Below are 20,683 nucleotides of genomic sequence, written 5' to 3'. Positions count from 1 at the left end.
AAAATCAAGCAAAAGATTTACAAAATAAAAATTAAGTTCCCTTCCTTTTCACTCCATTTCCCTAATTTCAGTAAGAAGTCTGTGCATTATTGAAAGCAGGGTTTTATGTTTTCTTAGTCTATTTTTTTTGGAGAATGATGGAAGCAAGTAAAAGTATTAGAAAGAAACTATTTTGGTAAATTGGGGGCAAACTAAATGCATAAGATGCATCCTTGATACCTCAGGAATTTTTCAGAAATAAATGTTTTCTGCTAGTCTTTAAATTAATATGTATAAAACATGCTAATGACCTGAATATTTTAAAAACACATACTATAAAATAAAGACATAAAGGAGACAAAATAAAAAAGAGAGGCAATATAAAAAGCATTGAACTATGACTGAAGAAGATTGGATTCCAAGATTACCTTTGCCACTAGTTATATAGCTTTAGGCAAATGTTTTAAGAGCTTTTGCTGTGTTTTATTTATCTATTGATTAGGAGGCTGGCATAAGAGATTTCAAGCAAGTTGCCAGGTTTTTACTTGCATTACCTAGCATTTTGGCTATTAGTACTATTTGGTGATTATTATGAGATTAGAGAGTGGGAACTAGTTGAGGATTTTATTTCAATATCTAAATCAGTACTTTTGTGTTCTATAATAGCATTTGAATTTTTCACAGAAGAACAGCAGTACTGAACTGAATTATAAGTTAACAGGAAGCTAAACACTGAAAGTCAAATTTGAAAGAAAATGCCTCAGCTGTCTATCAGTTGTTATTTACTTGCCATTGATACTTTTTCTTCTGTCTTAGAATTTAACCAGTTAATATGTCTAAAATAGAAATAAAACAGAATCAGAAATCACTGTGTAGATCTGCATGTGCCTGAAACTGATAAAAGGAGATAACAATATGAAGATGCACATAAGAAGTCAGTGTAGGAGATGTGCTGTGCCATGTGGGTTAGCTCCCTGCCCGGGGATCGAACCCAGGCCACAGAGGTGGGCCTTTGAGGTGGTAGCATTGAGACTGAATCCCTAAGCCACCAGGGAGGCCCTATTATCCTTTTTTAAATTTAAGTAATTTTAGTATTAATGTTAGTATTTTGTTGAAGATCTTTATATCTATGTCTATTGGTCAGACACTATCTTTTTTGGTAATATCTTTGTCTAGTGTTTTAGTAGGAGGGTAATGTTAGCTTCATAAAATGAGTTGTAAAGTGTTTTCACCTTTTCTATATTCTGAAAGAGTTTATATAGAATTTGTATTATTTCTTCCTTAGCTGTATAGTAGAATTTTCTAAGAAAACACATTAAAATTTAATTGTAGTAATCTCATAGAATTGTGAAGATTAAATGAGGTAATTTACGAAAAATGCTTAGTTGGTATAACAAACAACACCAGGCTATTATTATTAGTTTGTTAATCCAGCTTAATATAAGTAGCTAGCATATTTCCAGAAAAGCATTCACCACCAGCTCACATGCAACCCACCTACATTGGCCAGAAGTGGTAATGATAAAAACCCAAGAATTGAAGGGAAAGAATTTTAGATATCTTTGCTACAAAGATACCCACATTCCAGATACTTAGCAAAAGGGCATTAAAAATTAAAAAAGAATTTTAGCATTATTTATGAGATATTTTGTTTCATAATTGTTGTTTAAACTTCTATTTTCCAAAAAATGTTGCTGTTTACAAGAATCATGAAATTAGGGATGAGCTTGGATGGAGTTGATTAATATAACAAAATTCCTGTTCACGTTGTCCACTTTGCATTTCAGTAACTATGAAAAGGCATGAGGACTTTATAAAGAATGGTAAATAATGAATCAAAGGTACTGCAATTTTAGAAATCCATTAAACAACATACTGAATATTTTAGCAGTTTCAATTATGCATTATTACATCCTCCAGTTTTTCACATTTTACTATATGGTTTTGCAGACTGACAATAACAAAATTAGGGGGCTGGGGAGCTGTGAAGCATTCCAGGTACTATAACAAAAAGCACTTATGTAAATGTCTAACAGAATATTAATGAACCAATCAAGTGAAAAACAAAGTCTAGCTCTTCCAAATGCTAAGGCTTCACTGGCTATGAACACAGAGGACTCAAGCCTTGGCAGTCCTAGACGTCATAATCACAAAAGCACATGGATGAGAAAGACCACTAAAGTCGGCCTTGTTTCCTGTTTGATTAATAATGAATATTTACTGAACACCTTCCAACAAGGCTACAAGTAAACCAGCTAAGCCAAGTGAGTCTCTGTAATGCTCTTACAGAGCATCACAGAATACACAGATTCCCTTGACATACAGAGAAAACCTGAATTTTTAAGCCCCACAGGTATAATCCACTATTTATAGCTCTGTGACCTTGAGCATTTGCTCTCTGGGCCTCAGGCTGTTCTAAAATGCAATGGCCCCTACTGATTCATCCTATAGGGCCAGCACATGGTAAGCCCTGTGTCACCTGTTGGGTCCACAAGAGTGAGCCTTCAAGAACCCAGATTTAAAAAAACAAGCAGTCACAAAACACAGCAGTGTGTTGCCACTGAATAAAGGAAAAGGTGCACCAGCAGCACACTGGAGACCAGGTAAGACTTTCCAAGCAGAAATAAATTTAGGTGAGTCCTGAGGGATAAGTATGGGTTAGTCAGGTGGGGGGCAGGTGAAAGAGGGGGTGGAGATTCTCTAGGCAGCCAGAAAGCCTCAGAGAAGGCAGAGGGCAACCAAGATACCATCAAGGGCTAAAAAAGTTCACTGTGGCCCTACAGGAAACTGTTAACTGATCTTATGGAATGGACAGTCATTGGGAATTTTTCACATGCAAATTGATTTGGTCTTTTGTGTTTCACAAACATATATAAAGGATTGAAGACAACAAAATTAAATGCCAATGGGCCTGCTAGGAAGCTATTTCATTATTCCAAGTCAGAGGTGATGGCGGCCTGGATTTAGGTTGAGATGAAAACTAAGTGGCAAGTATCTAGAAGCATGGGAGGTGAGTGCCAGAAACCCAGCAAGTTTTAGTTGCCTTCCCTCTTCATCTCCTTGTAATCTATCATATTTTAAAAGGAACTGTCCGAATGCCCCAATAGCCATACAAGGTAAAATCTATCTCCAGTGAGTAAACTTACGAAGAAATATTCTTCATAACAGATGTCAGTAGGGAAAAATATTCACTTCACCTTTATTTTTGGCCACTGTGGGGTGAGATTTCTAAAATTCTACTAAATGTTGCTATCAATGCAATTTCACTGCAACTAGATTGTTAGTAGATTTTATGTAAGTTTTATCACTAATGTTACTGTTTTACTGTCTCCATAGTTTAAGAATGATTTTTAAATTATTTTGATAGTTTCATTTTTATTTGTTTAGTTTGCTTCTCCCTTGCACCCCTCCTACCAGAATATATGCCCCATGAGAACCTAGAGACTTTGTCTTGTTCTCTGTTCTGCCTCCAGCGGCTAGAGCAGTGCCTAGCACTTACTAGAGGTGCAAAAAACATGTGTGCATGCCCTACTTCATGAATGAATGAATGAATGAATGAAGAATGGGGGTTCATCTATATGAAGTGACTGAAATTGCCACTCCTAACTGGTTACTACTGCAAGGCTATCCCTACTCTAAGCCATCGTATACCTGATTTCAAATTCATCTCTCTAAAAGTAGAATCCTGATACAAATCATTCCCTGATCAAATTGAGCTAAAAATGCTGCACCTACAGGGGTTGGGGAGGGGAGAAGGGATTAGGGTCAAAATAAGAGGGGTGGAAATTGTATGGGGAATATAACCAAGATGAAAATGCAAACATTGTGCAAAAATGAAAAAGCATGTAAATATATATATATAAAAAATGCTGCACTTGCCCACCCTTGGGTTCACTCTGTCACCACTGCTCACATTCCAGTCCTGTCTCTCCTCTAGATCAACAGGATCAACAACAACCCCGGTTGTTTCCAGTGTACTCCTTGCACCTGCCTGCCTGAAAAAATCTCACCTGTGCTTCAAGATTCATCTGAAGAGAACTGCTTTGGAAGTCTTTCTATATTCCTTAAGTCAGTAGTTCTCAACTGGAGGCCATTTTTGTTACATTCTCTACTCCTACTCTCAAGGTATTTAGCAAAGTTCCAAGACATTTTTGGTTGTTATAAACAGAAGGAAAAAATACTACTGGCTTATGGTGTGTAGAGGTCAGGGATGCTGTTAACCATGTTACACTATACAGTCCAACCTCTACAACAAAGAAATGTCTGTCCCAAATGTCAATAGTGCTGCAATTGAGAAACCCTGCCTAAGCAAATGTTTTGCTGCTACCTTCAAGCCACTGTGGAGTTTCAGAATAACGTACCTGTCTTCTTAGCTGTGGATAAATTCTAATGATTTCATAGGAAAGAGTGTCCTTTTAAGAGCACTAACAGGTGTTAAGTTGGATTAAATGTTGTTTTGATGCTTGTTTTCATTATATACTGTGAAGTTGCATTTATTTCGTTTAGCATATTCATATTTTATGAACTAATAAACTAACAAATAAATATCCAAATTTGATCTTCAGTTCAGTTAAAAGGGGTTGAATAATAAATGTCATGACCTGAGACTTGTTTTTTTTCTGAGTATCCTAATATGTAACAGAGCTAAAAAATATTTGCTAATTTTATTTTTTTTTTAAATTTAGTTGCTTGTTCTCTTAATGTTGAGTTGTTTGGTTTTTGTTTTTTGTTTTTAAGATTTATTTATTTATTTATACAAGCACTGGGTACAGTCAGAAGCACAGGAGGGTGAGAGAATTCACCAGAGACAGAGCGGGGAGCAGAACAGGCAGACTGACGATACACTGCTGAGGGGAGCAGCAGGCGGCAGGAGAGGTCTGCGCGCCATGTGGGACCCTCACCTGGTGGCTGGGGATCTAACTGGCGCTGTAGAGGCTGCGGGCAGCTTCGCAACCCAGCGCTCAACCACTGTGCCACCAGGGAGGCCCAATATTTGCTAGTTTTATAGTTAATTGACATGACAAATATTCACTGAGAATTTTACAAATAAAATATTATAACCATTTTTCTGACAGGGCTGTCGAGTGATTTTTGACATATCTTTAAAAATTCAACTAAGATCTTGAATTCACAGCTAGTCACCAATTTCAGCATTTACCTCTTCTGAGATATGAGAAATCTATTAACCTAAGGAATTCACAAAGAGCCACATACTACTTCTTAAAAGTAAGTCTGCAATTTTGAATGAGAAATTCAGCTTGAGTGAAAAGCATAAAATCTGATATGATCAGAAAAATTCATCGTAAATCTCTTTCAACCAGACTAGAAGGTAAGCTGCACTCTCTTGAATTTAAATCCAAATGGCCTTCAGGCTAAGGACAAGTGCAGTGGCTGGCCAAAGAAACTTACGCAGAGAAACACGACGTCCTGATTCTCAATACTGTCAGTCAAACAGACAGTGAAAACCATGATGAAAGAGAGTTTTGTGTTGTCATATGTCAGTCAGACTGAAAGTCAGTGCTAGTTATCCCATGAGAAGCGAAGGAAACCCCTCCAAGCAGATGGCACTTAACACTGTCACTGTTTCTGGAGTAAAGAGTCACAACCCATCACTACCAGCAAGAGGAAATGAGATAAGACAGTCTCCCCCTCTCGCTCTCTCTCCCTCTCCGTTCCCTCTCCCTACCCTCTCCCTCCCTCTTCCTTCCCACCCTACTTCCCAATTCTCTCTCTATCTTCCCCAACAGACATATGCATACAAGCAAAAGGAAGAGCTAATATTGCCATCAGGAGGTGTGGAAGCAGTAAATTCAAACACAACACTGCGCGCCCGAGGAACTCAGTACACATTCTGTTGCACTTTAATCTTAGACAAAGATAGCTCATTATCAGATTTTTAAAATTTGCAGTGTCCAATTCTAAAATCATCTACTAAGGGAAATTCTAAGCTAGTAATCAGATATAGCATGAACAGTTCTTTTTCATCTTACTTAGGAGCTTTAGTAAATGAAATATGATGTTACACCAAATGTCTGCTATCGTCATCTACAGAGCAACTATGTAATATGGTAATAAGAGAGAGAATAATGTCAAAAAAATTGGGAGCAAATGAATTAGCTATCCATTGTAAAATATCCCTTTAATCTTGGCTCAGGTCTCATCAGTATGAATTTAGCTAGAGCTCAAGTGTCTTCAAATTTCCCATGACCATTAGGTTTTGTTAGAGTCAAAACCAAAGAAAAAGCATCTTATCAATTCTCATATTAAAGAAAGCCTGCAGGTATATGACAGCCTGCATCCTCAAGTCTCACATTCAATTATATTAATCATTGGCTTTTCTCCTCAGGCTTGCTAGCAGGTGGGTGTTAACTTTTACAGATATGGATACATATCTACATATAATTTTTTTGTACTCACTGTCTTTGAATATAATCAAACCTCCTTGTGCACAACCATCCATGTCCCAAAAGGCAGGCACGATCATTACCTATTCAGGCTCACAGTAATGAATGTTTGAGAAAACAATTAGCTGTAATGTATTTATCAATAAATGAGGCAAGCTTTGCTCAACAACTATGTACTCTGCAGGCCAGAGATAAAGAGTGTGGTGCCCTTATCAATACTCCAACTTTACATTAAAAGGCACAGGAGCAGCATATGTATTATTCAGTCCTGATTTATATATAGTTCCATGTCTTCTGATTTATTTCTTCTGAATTGCCCTCACATCAGTTTCAGTTGATAAGAAAATATTCGTATCCTTGAATTATGGACCAAGACAGGACGCATGGTTTCACGACTCCCTCTTTTGTCAGAGCCTCTTCTGCAGCAATTCAGAGGGCTCCCCCTTCTAAATCACAGATTTTCACAGGGGAATCCCACAGGAAACACAGTCTGGCAGCGACCCCAGGATTAGTAAGAAAGCAGCAGTTTCCTCCTGGGCGTCTCCCACAGTGGTGGGAGCAGCCATCTTTGAGCCCATCTGTTTACGGCTTCTCTTCTCCAAGCTTCCCTGTCCTCACCCATCACTAATCAAAATTAGATTACATCTCAATGTCTTTGCAGCCCACATTGCCAGACTGCTGGCACTGGGAGTGAGCCTCAGCAGAATCATGATAAAAGCCTGTAAACTCACTACACACACACACCATTACTGTAGGCAGGTCAGCTCACACCCTGCCTCTCTGTGTAATTGGTAATAATAAGAGAGTGAATAATGTCAAAATTTGGGAGCAAATGAATTAGTTATCCACTGCAAAATATCTCTCTAATCTTGGCTCAGGTCTCATCAGTGGGAATTTACATAAAGCTCAAACGCCTTCAAATCTTCCACAAGCACTGCCATGAGGGATTAAGGGGTATGGGTCACAAAGAGGGCTTCTTTCCTTCAGACACTGTAGCAAGATGGAAGCAGCCTCCCTGTGTTACAACTGCTCCTTCCCACCCCCAAATATAAAGTGGCTTACTAGACACAATACTAAAATAGATAATAAACAACAGATAATAAACAACAATCCTAGCAATAGGGTAACTGCTAGCAATAATATGTATTTTATAAAGCTTTATTAAATGATTTTCATGAAATAACCTACCAAGCATGCATACTTTTAAAATATCTATATACTAGGCCTCCCTGGTGGCGCAGCGGTTGAGCGCTGGGTTGCGAAGTTGCCCGCGGCGGCCTCTGCAGCGCCGGTTCAATCCCCAGCTGCTCCCCGGCCACTGGAGGAGGGGCCCACATGGTGCGCAGACCTCTCCTGCCGCCCGCTGCTCCCCTCAGCAGTGTACTTCGGTCCTTCTGCCTGCTCTGCTCCCTGCTCTGGCTCTGGTGAATTCTCTCACCCTCCTGCGCTTCTGACTGTACCCAGTGCATGAATAAACAAACAAACAAACAAATACATAAAAATACATGCCTCTTTAAAAAAAAAAAATCTATATACTGGGCCTCCCCAGTGGTGCAGCGGTTGAGCGCTGGGTTGAAATAGAAGACATAATAAATTGTTTATAATATGAAAATATTCCAGTGTAACAACTCTGAAATATAAAATAAAGACAGGAGATGTTTGTCTCCTAATGTAGATTCACCTTGAATACAACAAAAACCAGTGTAGACAAACATAGAGATGCTTATTGGCAATTTAAGCATCACAACTAGTGTTTATTACCACTAGTGATGCAATTTTTGGAAATGATGCCCAACTCTTGGTAAAATTTTAACAAAACAAAATATGGTCTTCCTTGATTTACGAGTATAGTTTCATTCCTGGAAAACAATATAGTTGACTCTTGAACCACATGGGTTTGAGCTGTGCAGGATCACTTACATAAAGGTTTTTTGTGAACAGATGATGTAAACTTAGGGTCTCAATAAATACAGTATAGTTCTGTAAATGTAAATTATAGTTCTGTAAATTTTCTTTTCTCTAGCTTATTTCATTGTAAGAATATAGTATGTAGGCCCTCCCTGGTGGCACAGTGGTTCCAACATGGCGCACAGACCTCTCCTGCCACCCACTGCTCCCCTCAGCAGTGTACGTTGGTCTGTCTGCCTGCTCTGCTCCCCGCTCTGGCCCTGGTGAATTCTCTCGCCCTCCTACGCTTCTGACTGTACCCAGTGCTTGGATAAATAAATAAATCTTTAAAAAAAAAAAGAATATAGTATGTGATACAAAATGTGTTAATTTTAACAGTTTAATCAATAAAGCACCTGGTCAATAGCAAGCTTTAGTTAAGTTTTGCATAGTGAAGCTCTGGCAGTGCAGGGGGGTTAGCACCCCTAATCCTTGACCCTTGTTCAACTGTAGTATATAAAAAAATTATGCAAACATACTTGCGGTTGTATATAAGACAGAAAAGTTCTAGGCCCAAATTATTAGAAACGAATTTCTGACCTAAATAATATCTGGTGGGCACTAGAAGTTGTGTGGTACATGAGGCAATGCCTTATTGTGTGGAACTTTCCTACATACTATACATCTTTGGTTGATGGGGCCTTGACTAAAATGCAATGTACTGGTTCTGGGCCTAGGCCTGGGAGGCAACGATGCTTCCACTCTTCTTTCTTGGACTTCTGCCATTTCCATAGAAAAAATATGAGAGAGCTAGCCTATTATTCCAGTAGGATTAAAAACCTGAAGCTTGGCAGAAACATAGCAAAATTCAACCTTCCTCAGTCAGCCCCCAGTCAATTCACAGATGTATGGGTAAAAAAAAAAAAAAAAATGATTGCTGCATTAAGTCACTAACTTTCAGAGTGGCTGGCCAGGCGAACATGATATAGCAACAAATGGCTGACATATCAAATGAGATTGTTTTCTTTTTTCCCAGTACAGGAGAGGTAATGCTGGCTAAAAGAGGAATAAAAAAGCCAATGAGAGAGTTATGATGGTGGACAGAAAATGGATGGATAATAAGAGAAAGAGGGAATGGATGGGACCCACAAAAAAGAGAATTTAAACAGCATCATATACATATACAATGCTGAGTCTCTGGTCATATGAGTTGCTGGGTATTAGGAAAGGCTGACCATCTCGAGAAAGGAGAGATTATACAAAGTCTGCTAAGGCCTGACAGATTACGATAAAGAAATGTAGAGATGTAACAAAGATTTTATAAGTCCATGATTTTAAGAAAATACAACTCTTTTCATCAAAATCCAAATCACAATTCATTTATTCTTTCAGATTATAACAGATATAACATTAAATAACCAATAGGTCACAGCAAGCCCATCAGTAATTCATTTTTATCAACATTTTTGCTTCCAAGGGGTTGGTATCTTCTATAAACACTGCTCTTATCATTTATTTATTTATTTTTTTTTTATAGAGGCATGTTAATTTATTTATTTATTTGTTTGTTTTGTTTTTTACACATGCACTGGGTACAGTCAGAAGCGTGGGAGGGTGAGAGAATTCACCAGAGCCAGAGCAGGGAGCAGAACAGGCAGAAGGACCGAAGTACACTGCTGAGGGGAGCAGCGGGCGGCAGGAGAGGTCTGCGCACCATGCGGGACCCTCCTCCGGTGGCCGGGGAGCAGCCGGGGATCGAACCGCGCCGTAGAGGCCGCGGGCAGGTTCGCAACCCAGCGCTCAACCGCTGCGCCACCGGGGAGGCCCTTATCATTTATTTTTAAAATAAATGTATATGTCATTTATTTAAAATATATGTCATTTCATTTAAAATAAATGCATATGTCATTCATCTAATTATTATTATTCTGACATATTAGGGTTGTTATTCAATGTAAAATAAAAATGAGTTTTTAAAAGCTTGCTTACAACCACAGCCACTGATTCCATGTTCAACTGAAATAAGGGTGAATTTCAATAATTCGTATATATTTTGAAGATCTTCAGATAATGTCACACCACTCTGAAAAGTTTCTAGAACCTATACAAAATAACTGACTGAGCTCCAAAGCAATGAAGAAAATACAATTAGATATAAGAATCAGGGTTCACAAAATAAAAGCAAAGCTTTTATTCTAAGTAACCATGCTATACATTTGGCAACCTGAATAGAATTGACAACTTACTAAACCTGACATAAGAATAAATGGAAGCTCAGGAGCTTTTATCCAGTAAATACAAGTAATTTTATGATCAGAGGCTTAAAAAGCATTAAACAAAATTCTACACACGTTGATAGGAAGTTTGAGAAAATTACAAACAAGTGTATCTAGTCTGATCAAAGTGAAGGTCATGAGATACTTGGACTCAAGTCACAAGAAAGCTGCCCTGAGACCCAAAGAAGTGCAGGAACCATGTTCTCTGCCTCTAACATCTGTAGACTAGAAGTTTAGGCATCTACAGAGAACATCCTGGGCATAGTTAAGACATTCCTAAGTCCATCAGCAGTGGTAAGGCTCTGCCAAGCAGTTTCCCAGATTTTGGGTATAAAATAAAGGGGCAGAGGTATAACTTGAGCAGGCCAGGCAGAGCTGTGTTAAGCACCTCTGGAGAAGTCAGAAGTCAGTACAGTGGAAAATCCTGAATGGAAGGGACATGGAAGGGACTTTTTGGGGTGCTGGGAATAAATCTCTGTCATGATCTGGTAGCTGGTTAAAGAGATTATTTGGTTTGTGAAAATCAATTCCACTAAATCATTTGAATATGTACATGATTTTCTCTGGGTATGATTCTGCAATAAAAAGGCTTAAGAATAATTTGAAATATTGTCAACTCCTATTTGTCTAGTAAAGGGAGTTAAAAAGATTCCAATGACTTGGTCTCTTCCCAGAGAAACAAAAGACTCAGTTCTTAGCAGGAAAAACATGCGTAGAGAGATCACAAAGACAGAGAATGAATAGCAAACCTATAGTGGTGGCTGCAAGGGCATGGGAGGGACAGTGAAAGGGGCCCAAATTCTTCCATGAATGATCATGAAGTTATTTTTAAGCTGAGGCTTGAATCACAGATAGGAGCCTTTTCCACAGATAAATGTAGGTATGTTGGGGGGCAGGGATAGGTGATGGGAGGGAGAACATTCCAGGCCTATGGGAAGAGAGGATAAAAATTTCGTATCTTCAATTCCACCAAATACACAGTCATAGAAGAATGAAAAATTTCCTTCAAAGCAAAATCTCCAAAGTATTAATGCAGGCTTTTGAAAGCTAGCAGACTCTTAAAATTTATTGAGGAGCAGGGGAAGAGGGAGGACTTTGGCTTTAATAATCCAAGTCAGCAATAATCAGTCTTTCTCGCTGTATTGAATGTTTACAGGTGTGTGCCTTTTTTCATTCAAAATGAAAATAGCTTTATTGACTACCAAAATAATTTATGTCCTCACAACTTCCATTACCTTACCTATACTACGAACTAGAGAAGTGTGCATGGGAAAATTGGCACTGGTTTAAACCACTGAAGCATTATTATTCAGATACGTTTGAGAAATAGTATCACAGAAGCATTGTGAAATTAATTTTCACCACCTTTATTGATGCCTTAATTACAAAAGTAATATGTGTTTCTTGTTGGAAATGCATACATCTCAGAAACATAAAGTAAAAAGCTTAAGGTCTTTGCTTTGTAAGCAAAAGGTAACAATATAGTCTCTATTATTCCAGATGTTTTAATGCACCTTATTTTACTAATAGAAACATACCACATAGGCCGGCCAATAGACTGCTACATTTTTAACTAATCATTTATTTTCAAAATATTGCCATGTTGATCCATCTAGGTTCACCTCATTCATTCCAATGGCTGTGTGATAATTTCATGATTTAGAGGAACCATACTTGATCTGATCACCCTCTGATGGACATTTAAGTTGTTTCCAAAATTTACTACTGCAAGTAATGACACCATGAACATTCTGTGCAAAATTCTGAGCTTTATCTTAATATTTGACATCTCTGAATATTCTTATATCTTAGTATTCTGATATGTTTAGAAGGGAGGGACTAAGAACTCTCCCAGAATAGAGTTCATTCCAAGTAAAAAGCAATTTGAGTGTCCACATGGATAGTCCTAGGACAATGGGCAAGCATTAGAGGGGACAACTGATTGTGAATGCAGGATGCTGTGTGACTTTAAGTGTCCTCTCACCAGCCCCCATTCACACATCCGCTAAAGTCTCCAGAGACATTAACTGCATAAGGTAGCACAAGCAGATCTTACAATTCTGGAACCAGTACATTCTGGAAGGCAGATTCCAGAATGTTGGTTAGATGATACTGCTGCAGGGAACGGGGAATAAGGACTGCAGGAGTGATCCCTGAGGACTCAAAGAGTGAGGAATCTTTGCAGCAGGTTAGAAATTCACCCTTGGTGCAGAGACAGAACCAGACAAATGATTGCAGATGACACTGTGGGTCTATATTGTTAGCACCACACTGATATGGCCAATGGGAAACCCAGGCCACAGATTTAAATGGATGCTTCAAAAAATAATAATCTTCATACTTAAATTACTTTTGTGTGCATTACAGCTTATAATGTGTTTTATGTGCCTTAACTGGAGCATGCTGTCACATGTCAAAATAATAAAAGTGTGAGAGCAAATGTGAGGATGGCCCCATGGAATTTTTAGAACATCACTTCTTAAATACAACATATAAGCTCAAAAATGAAATAAAGAAAAAGAGGCATATTTAGAACTACTAGAAAGAAATATTAAAGTGAGAATATTTTAAAATAGACCAGTAAGAGCTTGAAATGATGATGTGGGTTGGTCATGATCTCTAACCAGTGCCAAAATACTTGGCTCTTTGCTGCTGCAGAGGTGCCTGTGCTGCATGACTCAGCTGGGTAATTTAAAGAAAAGAACAAACATCCAGATATTTCTCCTAAAAAATTTTAACAACTCCCCTACCACCACCAAGATTAGTATTTATCTTGCTTAAATGCAGATTTTAAAACTTGAATATTGAAGTTAGTGTCTACAAAGCAAGCTGCTGGCATTTCCACAGAAACAGATCTGGAATTTCAAGCTCCAGTTGTTCAGCAACTGCAGAAACAGTGATGGGGAGGGAAGGTCCATGGCAATGATCTGAGAAAAGGAGATCTGAGGCTACTTCTTTAAATGCTCCTGATGCTCATGCAAAAGTCTAGAAACACTGGCTGGTAGTAATCAGATAATGGCAGTCATGTTGTAATACAAAGGACATTGAGCTTAGTTGAATGAAACATAAGTCATCTATATGGGGAAAATCACAAGTTTTCTGAGTAATGCAAGGCCCATAATCATTATGAAGACAAAATATAACACTCTGCATACAAACATATATGGATTGTCAGGACCAGTACCTAACTGGCAGGCTCAAACCAAAGAAAAATATGGGGCCCCTTGTTCAAATAAAGGGGTGACAGCAGAGCATAAACCAAACACAGGGCACTTCTAAATGTGAGGCCATCCCAGGTGTTAGCATTCCCCAGGCTGGCACTCCTATTGTAACCACATAGCTGAATCTGCAGATTATCTTTCACTTGGTAAATACTCACAAACATTTAACTGCTTTATGGTATTTCATTATGAGATAAAAGAAGTAGGATTTCATACACTAAAAAAGAATCCTTTCACTTTATTTTTATTTATTTATTTATTTTTTTGTGGTACCCTCGCTGGCGGCCGGGGAAGGAACGGGTGCTGCAGAGGCTGCGGGCAGCCTCACAGCCCAGCGCTCAACTGCTGCACCACCAGGGAAGGCCCAAGAATCCTTTCACTTTAGAAGATAAACATTGAGAAAAAAGATACCTTTAAAACAATTGAGTACAAAGTAACATCCTGGAAGCTTTATGCATATTTTCCCCAATTTAATCTTTATACAGGAGCCTAAAAACTAGACAGAAAACTCATCATTTTACAGTTGAAGAAATTAAGGCTTAGGAAGATTAATAAACATTTCCTCTAACGGTTCACTAATTCATCTAATACTAGGTATTGAGCTCTTAGTATGCCCCAGATAAAATTTCGGGCTCTAGGGACAAAATATCCACCTATCTCTCATCCTGTTGTTGGTCTCCTGGAGTTAATAGTTTAGTCAAAAGAGATAAGCATTAATGAAAGAATCTCATTTTTTAAAAAAAGGAAATTGTAAAATTAATGAGCTTTATAAACAGAGTCACCAGATTTAGCAGATAAAAACACAGGCTGCCCAGATCAATTTAAATTTCATATAAACAACAAATATTTTATTTTTATTTTTTAAGAGCAATTTTTTTTTTACAATTTATTTATTTATTTATACAAGCACTGGGTACAGTCAGAAGCACGGGAGGGTAAGAGAATTCATCAGAGCCAGAGCGGGGAACAGAACAGGCTGACTGACGAAGTACACTGCTGAGGGGAGCAGCGGGCAGCAGGAGAGGTCTGCACACCATGTGGGAACCCTCGCCCAGTGGCCAGGGATCAAACCAGTGCTGCACAGGCTGCGGGCAGCTTCGCAGCCCAGCGTTCAACAGCTGCGCCACCAGGGAGGCCCCTAAACAACAAATATTTTAAAATAAACGTCATGATATTTGAAATATATTTACATAAAAAATGTTTTGTCTTCTCTATTTTACCTAACTTCAAATTTAGCGACATGTCCTATTTTTCCTCTGACAACCATATTTACATGAGAAAGTACACTGGAAAGGAGATAGAATTTCAACATAAAGAGAGGTTTGCGTGGATTTTCCAGAAAGGACTAACTAGACAGGAATGTGCAGAACATAAAGAGAAACTATGGTGAAGGTAGGCTGGAGGTGACAAGGTCACAGAGAAAGAGACCAGAGGACACTGATGTTGAAAGTTTGTAGGAATGGGAGATGTTGGGGGTTATCCAGAATGAAGTTATAGATGTGAGCAGGGGCCAGGCTTCCCAGAGCCTGGAAGGCCTTGAAAGTTAAGGTTTTCTTCCTTTAACCTACTATATGACTAGCCATATATGATGCGTTTTCTGCTTATGCCCTTTTCTTCTTTGATTCCATCAACTGTCTCCATGGAGTTCTTCCCAAACACCTACTCCATCAGTCTACCTGTGACTCTTACCGAAGAAGTCAGTCATTTTTCAGTCCTGCCAGCTAGAATGTGGTTTCTCTGAGGGCTTCAAGTAGTTATTCAACAAGTGTAAAAGAAAACATCATAGCTTAGAAAGTCCATATGTTCTGGGTCTAGCACAAGTTCAAGTACTCCTGCAAGTGTGCTACCCTAATTATGACATCCTGTCAACTTGGCAGAGCTGGATGAACAGCATATCCTGGTCCCACCCCTAGAACTACTAACTTAGAATATATCTATGCGGGAACTCAGAAATCTCCATTTGAACAAGCTCCCCAGAAAAGTATGATACACACCACTATCTGAGAAGCGTTAGGGTATTTGGCTATTCTAGGATTTCAGGTCATAGAATTGTCAAATAGATGGCAAATGACAACAGAAAGCATTTGATCTTATTGGTCAAAAATCTCATTGTGCCCTTGAGTTAAAAGAGGACTTAAATGCTATGAGAAGACTAAAGTCCATGAATATAGTTCTTGTGCCCAGTCTTAATAATTTTCATCACATACTGTTCACAGGAAAAGATACAGCAAGAGTGATGTGCATTATTAGGCAGTCAACAAAGAATATTTCAAATGCTTTCAAGTTAAATTGATCTGAATATCTGTTCTACATTATGCTGAGATTATTTTTCAAATTTTATCTATCCTAATTCATATTTACTGAAATAATAAAAAATCTAATAGACCACTTACTTTAGAAAAGTAGAATCCATTACTCCATGAAAAATTTCAATATGAATAAAAAAAACACTTCATATTCCACTTAAGAGCACAGTTGAAATTAAAAATGTAATTCATCACATATTTCTGTATTTTTTTTTTAAGATTTATTTATCTATACAAGCACTGGGTACAGTCAGAAGTGCAGGAGGGTGAGAGAATTCACCAGAGTCAGAGTGGAGAGCAGAGCAGGCAGACTGATGAAGTACACTGCTGAAGGGAGCAGCGGGCGGCAGGAGAGGTCTGCGCGCCATGTGGGACCCTCCTCCGGTGGCCGGGGAGCAGCCGGGGATAGAACCGGCGCCGCGGAGGCTTCAAGGCAGCTTCGCAACCCAGCGCTCAACCCCTCGCCACCGGGGAGGCCCATATTTCTGAATTTCATGGAGGGAAAGAATATTAGAACTGAAAGGACCAAACCATACAATCCAACCTCTCCATTTATTTCATTTGGTTTTATTCTTCCCACCAGGGGAAGTCATCATGATATACAACTGTATACAACTGATATACAACTGTAATCATCCCTGATTACAAGTGGCATTTATGATAAAACTAAGTAGTGTCTTTATTAAGAAATAGTTCCAGCAAAAAAAGGAGTAACGCCCCCACCCTTGTGATTCTCAGCTGTCTCAAATAAATACAAGGCGCTTCAAACCACTGCAACATCCTACACTGGCTGCTCAGGAGGCTGGGATTGAAAAAGCAAAACAAAAACAAAAACAAAACAAAACCAAAAACCCAACAATTTATTAGCAATGTTGTTTCAAAACTGCCCACAGCTGGGGGACTGCCTCTCCTAGGTTTACAAACAGGCTTGGCTTAAATGAAGAGTTTGTGTTAAATGGGCAATGATACAGATGTTTTAAACAATGCATCAGACAGAAACTCAGCAAGGTGGAACCAAAGAGCAAGCTGGTGGAGAAGAGTTTTCTCTGATGCCAGCTGAACAGCACAAAAAGAGCATTTTAACTTTCATTATTCACAGAGATTCACGTTTATGTATGAGAAAAGTGAGTAACAACACAGTGAACTAGTTAGGAAGGAGTTTTGACAAATCAGATGCTTTTATTCATGAAATAAGTCATCAACAAGTGTACCTCAGAGTAAGAGCTAATATCCCTAATTACAGGAAATGGATTTTCTGGTACTTGCAGTCATGTGATGTATTACACATAATCATGTCCTTGGCGGTAATCTCCTTGAGGGTGGAAACTGCATCCTGTTCTCTGAGGCACAGTGCACACTTAAGGAATACGCTCAGGTTAATACTGACCTTTTTTTTTTTTTATTTTACCCAAACCTCTTAGGCCAGTCTGCTGCCTAGAGAAGCTACTTTCATCAACCTTAGTTAATGAAAAATAAATTTATTTTCTCTACTACATCACCAAAAATACTCAGATGTAATCGTGGGCTTTTTTTCCCCTTTGCCAGTCAGTAGCAAATGGCACTTGATTTTATATTAGACTGTGAGGAAAAGTCTATTGTCTGTATTTGCTGACATTGGAGGCCAAATTTCATTAAAGGGACAGCACTGGAGAGTCTCCAGAATTTTTGAAAAGATAAAATTGTTTTCTCTTTCTTGAAAGGTACTTTGTTTCATAATGTTTTCCATTCATAGATGAAGTGTAAGCCCAAAGCTCTCTGAGACCATCTCTTTTGTCCTCAAAATAATGTAGTAAGAACTGGTCTGCAGCTATTTTTCATATTTCTCAAATGCAGCATATGAACCCAAGAGGGTTTAAATACCTTGCCCAAGGTAACATAATAGTTGGGAACATGGGACTGGGATCTTTGCCTCTGATGACTGTTTTTCTTTTTTTTTTTTTTCTTAAAGATTTATCCATTTATGCATACAAGAACTGGGGTATAGGCCAGAGATGTGGGGGGTGAGAGAATTCACCAGAGACAGAGCGGGGAACAGAACAGGACCAAAACACACTGATGAGGGATGCAGTGGGCAAGTCAGGAGAGGTCTGCTGTGCCATGTGGGTATCTCCCTGGCCGGGGATCGAACTCGTGCTGCAGTGGCTGCGGACAGCTTTGTAGGTTGTGTCCTAACCCCTCGCGCCACCAGGGAGGGCCTGATGACTGTTTTTCTTCTTCCTTCCCTCTCTTCATCCCTTCTGCTACACACTGCAGATCTGGGCACATTCAATAAAGCCACTAGGTTCTTAAAAATGAGGCTTTTTAGGGCCTCCCCGGTGGCGCAGTGGTTGAGCACTGGGTTGCGAAGCTGCCCGCAGCCTCTGCAGTGCCGGTTCGATCCCCGGGTGAGGGTCCCACAAGCTGCCCGCAGCCTCTGCAGTGCCGGTTCGATCCCCGGGTGAGGGTCCCACATGGCGCGCAGACCTCTCCTGCCGCCCGCTGCTCCCCTCAGCAGTGTACTTCGGTCCTTCTGCCTGCTCTGCTCCCCGCTCTGGCTCTGGTGAATTCTCTCACCCTTCCGCGCTTCTGACTGTACCCAGTGCTTGTATGAATAAATAAATTAATTAATTTTAAAAAATGAGGCTTTTTAAAAAAATAAACAGAATGAAATGTGGAATGGGCTTTTTATTTTCTACCAAGAAATGTATCACTCTTTTTAACCCACATTTAGCGAAGTATAATAAAGGAACGGTGGCACATTGTTTAGTATGTCATCCTCAAGCCCCCTTAGAGGCCAGACCTCCTGACAAAAATTGTGAAACATGGTGAAGAAATGGGTTAGCACCACAAAATCCTGAGAACCTCAACAAAGAAGCTTTCGCATGAAAACTTGCCACGAGCACGCGGCCTTTCGGAACTTGCCACTGAGAATGAATGAACGCCAAAAAGATTAATGCCAACTTCGCCTCCAGGATTAAGGACCCCAGAATTAAACTGAAACAACTTTCCAGCGCTGTCAATCAGTTGGGTATGAAGGAAGGAGGTGCAGCGACTGAGACCATCAGGGCACCCCTGCCACGGCGCCTTAAAAGCTCTCTTCGGCCCCCCAGGGAGCGCCCAGCCGCTGCAGCGCCTCGCCGACACTGCGGCGCACTGCGGAGCAGCCCGCCTGCCCGCAGCCCGGCCCTGCGGGGCTTTCCCCGCTGCCCCGCGGGGCCGCTGAGCTCCAGCCGCAGTCAGACCGCGCCCCCGGGGCCCCGCCGGGGAGCCGCGGGCCCCGCAGGGTCGCACCAGGTACCCCTCACCTGAGAGTCTGTGACGCACACACACACCCGCCCCCAGACCCGGACCTTGCCTTCACCCCCCACACCCCTCACCACCACCCGCCCTGGTGGGTCTGCTTTTGCATCACTAGCACACGTAGCCGGTGACGCGAGCGCCCCCCTGCTCAGGCCGTCCAGGCGGCACCTCCAGTTCCAGTGACTCAGCCCCTCCCCCTCCGCCCCCGCGCTCCGGGCGCCTGAGGTCCCTGCACACCCACAGAAATGCTCTGGGATATGCACCTGCGGCTCGGTGCCTGCTGCCCCCATGTCAAGTTCACCCCCATATTCCGCAGTCCTCGTTGGTCCAGCCCCGGCCGGCCGCCGCGACACACTGGAGAAATAAGTCTTCCCAGTTCCAGGAGCCAGGCAGGGGGGAGAGCCCGCCAGGCGGGGGGTGAAATGAGTTGGGCGATCACCTCCACAGCCTCACCACCACCTGATGTTTGTTTATGGGTGATGGTCGATACCCCCCCTCTCCCCCCCACACCCCCCCGAGCCTCAAGCCAATTGGTCTATTTCCCTGTGCCTGGAGCCCGGCGGGCGCTCGACAGGTTTTTGCTGAATGAAGGTGTCGTGGAGCGCAGCCCGCACTCACCAGCAGCCACGGCCCCGCGGGTTCCCCTGCTCTGCACCCTCCCTGGCGTCGCGCAGACACGAGACGGGGACTACCCCGACTGTGTGGAAGAGTGTCCCCGTGTTTCTTTTAGACTCCCGCAGCGCCTACTGCGGCTGCCTCCGCTCTCCCGACACCCGCACGTCTGCAGAGGGATCCCCGCCGGAAAGTTGAGCACAAAGCTGGGGGGAGCTCGCAGGGAGAGCAGCCGCCTCCTGACCGCGGGACCCGTCAGCAGAGGCGCGTGGGGCTCCTCGGAGAAGGCGGGCGCGGCCACCCGCATCCCAGCAGCCACCCACCGCCTTCCCCGGAATCCCGGACAAAGTGCACCGGCATCCCCCCGCGTCCCCCCGCGTCCCCCCAAAGGAGGGTGACGCCACCTGCTTTACGCCGACTCCCCCTGCCGTACCCTGACAAAAGGCAGCACCTGGCGCTTGCCACCGCTTCCCCAGGGACGGGCGGGGCAAAGTTGCGCTTCTGCGAGGCTGCAAAAAGTTCCCCAGACTGCAGCTCCCGATCTCCGCGTCCGGAAGAGAAATTAAGCAGCTGCAGGAAATCCGGCCGCGGCCGCAGGGGCCCCCCACTCACCGCTCCCGCCGTCGGGGGAACCCCTGCCTTGGGCGGTGTCGGCGTCGCAGCTGCAGCCGCGCGGGCGTCGCTCGGGCTCGCTCCCCGGGGCCGCCTGCGTCTGCCAC

At 41.5% G+C, this 20,683-nt stretch overlaps 1 protein-coding gene across 2 annotated transcripts in view; it reads right to left on the bottom strand.

The window, feature by feature from the left end:
- Positions 1-20,683, bottom strand: part of SV2C (synaptic vesicle glycoprotein 2C) — a 385,830-nt gene that overhangs the window by 153,903 nt on the left and 211,244 nt on the right. The window contains exon 1 of one of the 2 annotated variants that reach the window (XM_037530198.2): positions 20,577-20,614. The exons of the other annotated variant lie outside the window; for it this stretch is intronic. The gene's annotated coding sequence lies outside the window, so the exon portion shown is untranslated. Of the gene's footprint in view, positions 1-20,576; positions 20,615-20,683 lie in introns of those variants that run through there. 2 annotated transcript variants of the gene reach the window in all.

The sequence above is a fragment of the Talpa occidentalis genome, unplaced genomic scaffold (assembly GCF_014898055.3).
Source record: "Talpa occidentalis isolate TD23 unplaced genomic scaffold, MPIMG_talOcc4v2.1 talOcc4.6, whole genome shotgun sequence".
Lineage (NCBI taxonomy): Eukaryota > Metazoa > Chordata > Mammalia > Eulipotyphla > Talpidae > Talpa > Talpa occidentalis.
This window is presented reverse-complemented; position numbering and strand designations above follow the sequence as displayed.